We start from the raw sequence: 6,084 nt of genomic DNA, 5'->3' as shown, positions 1-6,084 counted from the left end.
TTCTCTTCATTCCTAAATGCACATCATGTGATTTGCTGTACCATTAAAACTGCAAAGCATGAAATGAAATGCTGATGAATCTGGACACATGCAACCTATGTCTGCTTTGTTATCTGAATATCCACACATCATTTTTTACAAAGAGTTAGAAATAATCACAAATAAGTAATTAAGATTTTTAATTTCATAAATTATGCAGTTGCGACCACCAAGAAGCTTTCCTCTCCAAGGTAACTTGCCTGAGGACTGGTAACCATGGGAACAGAAATTCTTTGTATTATTGACTGTAAATAAAGTCTGTTAGTAGCCTGAAAATGTACAAAGTGCTGTATTTCTACTTATCATGGGAGAAGAAGTCATAAAGGTATAAAACATATGTGGGGTTTGATAGTGAGCAAAAGATAATATTGCTGAGACAAATTTTCAGATTTATTATGAGTCAAGAAAAGGTCTGCAATACAGTTGCCATTTGTTTTTCATGACAGCACAAGCTCTCACTAAGCTTATGTTATTGATTTATGTATCTGAGCAACAAAATGTGAATTTGTTGACTTAAATGATTCAGTGATTAGAGACAGAATTGTGTGTGATGTCAGAAATCATCAGGCACCGAGTCAGATGTAATCTTAAATAATGAGATTAATGGAGAAGGAGTGAAATTACTTTGACAGAGTTATTAGAGCTCATTGGAGAGTTTGAAGCATTTCAGGTATGTCCAGCCATGAGATTCATAAACACAATGCTAACTGGCACGTGCCCCTGGTGCAAACTACATATTGTTCTTATATTAGGTTGATTCATAAAAGGCAACTGTGTGAATCTAATGTGTTGGAAAATACTAGACCGAGAGACTGAAGTAGCAGACTTTGTGTGCATATACTGTGGCTTGTAGTCTTTTCATTAAAACATTCCTGAGATACTACTGCATGTGTTTGTACAATCAGTAGCTGAGTATGAACATTAATTGTACATTGTATGCACATTCACAGACACACACCATTGTACATTCTCTGCAGAACTTCCCAGAGGACATCCATACCTAAGTACAGGCAGAAATGCACCAACACAGTTAGGTTAGCAGGAGAGAGTAAAAGCATGTAAAAAAGAAGTAGGTCTACAGTCACTAATCTCCCTTCCAAAATGAAGCAAGCATTCATGTCAGCAACAGGGGTGTATTCCATGTATTAGCATCTATGCTCTGAGTTTTAAAACTTCAGATTTTTCTGACAGTATTTCATTCCTTTAGATTGACAGAGCAGTTCTGTGAATTTTTTATACTGTTTACATAAGGACATTCACTTTATTCTCTGAGATGTTATGAGAAGCCATGTGGTGTTCCATGATGGATAAAACCATGCCTTTCAGTAATGCATTCACACGACAGGGCAGATCATAAATTTTCCATCTTATTTCATATGCATGCAATGTATCTGCCATTTATATATCATTACCTTGTTAACCTTCAAATTCTCATTCTCACTCTCAAGATTTTGCGTTTGAAAAGGAAATAGTTAATGCTGCTATTTATTTCTTGGAGGTTGCAGTATTCTTTTTTTACAGAAGACATAATCAAAGATGTGAACTTAAAGAAGGATACCACCCTTTTACTAAAAAGGAATTAGAAACTAAAACATCTTAGAAAATGTCATGCCATTTTGACCTGTCATGTGATAAAATACAGTTTGGATGCAAAAAATAATTAAAATTGGTTATATTTTGCAAAGTAATAGAGAGTTGTTAAAAATAATAGGAAAGGGTTTAAAGTGCAAATTTGAATAGTTTATCAAAAAATAAATAAATAAACACAAGCTGCAGCACTTTCCCCTGTGGATTTTATAGAGCATGGGGATTTAGCATAAAATAAAAAATTACATAGTGCTAAAACAGAAATTACAATCACAACAAAAGATTCACATGTGGCTTTAAAGGAGTTGTTGACATTGCTACCTCCATTTCATGTAAATGGCTTTCTGTAAGAAAGGATACTAGGAAATTATTATCAATAATCTTAGAACGCGTGAAAGCTATCGTAAGCAAATCCTGGTTAATGCTTTGGATAAACTCACATTATTTTCTTAGCATTTAGATCCAAATGCATATATAGTCTTTGTAATAGTTAATACTGAAGAAAGCATAATAGGGTGACAATCTATTTGCTGGAATAGAAAACTTAATGTGTTAGATAACATTAGATACCGCCACACCCTCAGGCTTGAATGAAAGTACAGGCATCAAATTTATTTTAAAAATATATCACAGATTAATCTGATTGACTTGTATCTAATGACAGGAGGGAAATACTAGTTTTTGAAGGTGGAATGGCTGTTAACATGTGTGCTCTTACAATGTGTGACTTCATTAGACATGAAAGTGCTTAAGTAACCTCTGGCATCATGGAGTCTTAAGTACTTTGGTTCCATACTAGTTTTCTAAGTAGATATTTTGTTTTTCATTTTTTTGTTTGCATTGTCTTTCTGTAGATTATGGAATCACTTGGTATGTCTCAGAATGATTCTCTGAGTAACTTGGGTAATTTCATATTGCATAATGTACTGGATGATTGTTGTCAAGCTTTGACTACTTCATAAATAGGTTAACTTGCCAAATCCTAAAACCAGCTTGGAAAGTAAGAGAATATACACTGTGGATGTAGCAAGTGCTTCTGGTTCAACAATTAAGTAAGTATCAAGAGTTCTTTTCAGGCATTGACCTGTGATGATAAACTGAACAGAAAAATTGAGGTTCCTGAGCCTTTTAATTACAGCAGTATGGATACATTCAATGAAAAACACAGACAATCCTCACTGGAAAGAGTATGTTTAATTAGCAGAAAAAATATATAAGTTTAAATCAGTGATATGGGGTAATGCCTTTCTTAAGACAAGATCACTAATCAAACATGTTTCAAAAAGTGTATGCTTCTATGAAATACCAAATGGTGTTAATTGACAAAAATGTATTCCCAGATATAGTCAGATTATTTGATAAAGCAGGCTGTGAATTCACAAAACTGATTTCTAAACAAAATAACCTTAACATTGGAACACTTACAATTAAAAAAAAGATATACAAACAGATCTTTTGTTCACCTCATATGAGCACAACTACGGAAAACTTTTTTCTAATATACAAAAATTTGAAAATACTATAACAATCAAAAGCAAATGCAGTTTCAGCATGATTGTGACATGTTATAACAGTGATAATGTATATCCCATCCCAAATAATACTTCTAGGAACACAAACAAGCATGCTAGAGGAAGAAGAAGAGGAAAAGTAAAGCAAGCCAAGAAGATTGTAATGATTGGCTCATACGGAATATAGAAGTCCTTAGCAACGTCGGAATGTTAACCACAACAAATCAGAAAATTATAGATTTTTTTTAGTTAATCAAACAGGAACAAACAGGAAGGATTGATGAGGAGCAAATGATCACAGGAGTCATGGAGGAAACATGTCAACAGGTAGAAATAGTAAAAAGCAGAAATCCCTTAGTAAATTTGAAGCTGATTATGCAACTGTATTTTGATACTGAAGTTCTTTTATCCTTGGAATTTGAAAGAAATGGTCTTGGAACAACTTGATAGGCAGGAAGAATCTATTTATAATGGATTGGGTATGACAAAATAATGCAACAGTTTTGTTTCTCCATGCGACTTACAGATTTGTTTTTCCATGTGCCTTGCAAAAGACAATGCCTCATTCATTGGAACCTTTGACAGGGGTAAAAGATAATGCAGTGGTTCACTCTAATGACTATAACATCTTAAACATTAATAGCGGATTTAATGAAACAAATGGAAATATTTTAAATGACACTTTTATTGTTGTTACCCATGAGTATTTTAATGTTAATATGAATACCAATTAATTTAATAATATTAAGGTGAGTGTTTAAAAAGGGGTTTAGGACAAGTAAATGTTCTAATTTGCTTAATACACTGTGTGATTTCAAAATGTGCATAAGATTGAATTTAAAATATTTATTATCAAACACAGAATCCACAGGTAGTAGTTCACATGGTAAACAGCACCTTCAATCCTACTTGAATCCAACTATTTCTGTGTTAAAGAAAATGTGGGTAGGAAAATTCAGAAAAATACTAATTAGTAACCACAGAAGTATATTTTACAATTTAACCGTGTATAAAAGAAAAACATTATACAATTTCGCTAGCAGTAATGATCTTAGGCACATGAAGGCAGACAACAGTTGAATGGTGACAAATAGGATTGATTGTGACAGAAAAGTTCATTGTTTGCCAAGTAACACTAACAATTACATCATATTTAGGAGTTTTATTTGAAGTATAAAATGAGAATCTAATTATTATTTTGCAGCAATAGATGCTGATTCTTTGTTTTTCTGTTTCCCACCCAAAACAAATATCTTAAAACGAGGAGAAAACATTTATGTTCTAACATAGAATTCAGTAATAAATAGTTTGAGATTACACTTATATTAACAGAAACAGTATTTTTTTACATTTAATTAAGTTGTATATCGTCAAATATGAGGTATCACTTTGGGCCCCAACATGGTAAATTCTTATGCAAACCTCATTATGGTACATTGGAAAAGTGCATTGTAAGGCATACAATTTTATGTAAAATGCCTTACTTAGAACATTTTTGTAAGAATGTATATTGTAATTGAATGCCACAACTATGTCCCTGAGGTTTACTTTTATATTCTAAAAGAACTATTGATATTTTTACATATTAATTTGGAAGTCAATGAGTCCAATGGAGGTTTAGAATCCAGTGTGTATAAAAGATTCAGTTTATTAATATGAACTTAATATAAATCTTGTGCAAATCTAATGTTTTCCAAAAAGTGTTATTAGAGGACAATCAATGAGAATTTGAAGGCTAGCAAGTGAAGTTTTAGTCTTTGAACAGGAGGTAAATGAGTTACTTTAAAAATGATTTAGTAGCAGAGGCTACAGTAAAATGTACAGAAGACACATTTGAAAAATTTAAAGTTAATGAAAGATAATGAATGACATCATATTACAAAAAATGCATTAAAACCTTAACCTTATAATTAAAAGTCAAGTGACTTTAGTTTGGCTTGTCCAATGAATTATAGATTTGTTGCAAAAGAATTGAAAAGGCTATAATTAATAATTGGCATATTTTAGAAATTAATCAAAATATGATTAAAATAGGATAAAGTCTGCAATTCATTAACAAGAGAAGTGAAAATATGAACAATTTATTAAACAAACAAAAATAAAGTAAATTGTGAAAATAAGTAAATGCTGGACATTTCCCCTGTGGATTTTGTAGAATATACACATTGATCTATAAAGGAAATTACATTATTAGAACAGAAGTTACAATCTCACCAAAACATTCACATGTAACTCTTAAGCAGTTCTTTACATTACTACCTATATTTTGTGTAATTGGTTTTATGTATGAAAAACTACTAGGAAGTTATCAGCAAGAGTTTTATAACATGCTTTACATGGAACATATTCGTTTTTAAGAATGTAAAAATATATATTTGTTGTAGATAGTGTTGAAAGAGACTTAACATGGAGTGATTTGGCAGATAGAATTAGATGCCATCATACCCCTAGCCTAGGAGGTTTAACATGGGGAGATTTAGCAGATAGATGCCACCATACCCCTAGCTTTGAATGAAAGCATAAGCAGCAAATGACTTTTAAAATAAGTCAGAAATGAATCCGGCTTATCTCTAATGAGAAGGGGGGATTACTCACCTTAAAATGTAGAATGGCTCTTAGCATGTCTTGCACCTAAAGAAGTATCAATTCATTAAAAATTAAAACACTTACCTAACCTGTGGCCTACAGGATTCTGCGCAATTGACACATTTTTTATTATTTATTTATCATTGTTGTTTAGGATCCATAGTTTGTTTATCAATGATACTGAATCATCACCAGGGCAATCCTTGTTACTGTGTGTGGTTGCCATTTCTTATTGGATTCATTTAAACTGTGTTTGGCACATCTCTGCTTCAGTGCATTGGCTTAGTCTGGCACCTTATACTACTTTGCTTTTCTAAACTGCTGTTGTTGCTGATAACCTTGTTCATTACATGTGATCTGA

The sequence above is a fragment of the Protopterus annectens genome, chromosome 7.part0, assembly GCF_019279795.1.
Source record: "Protopterus annectens isolate FY-2018-M chromosome 7.part0, PAN1.0, whole genome shotgun sequence".
Lineage (NCBI taxonomy): Eukaryota > Metazoa > Chordata > Ceratodontiformes > Protopteridae > Protopterus > Protopterus annectens.
Note: the sequence above shows the minus strand (reverse complement) of the source record.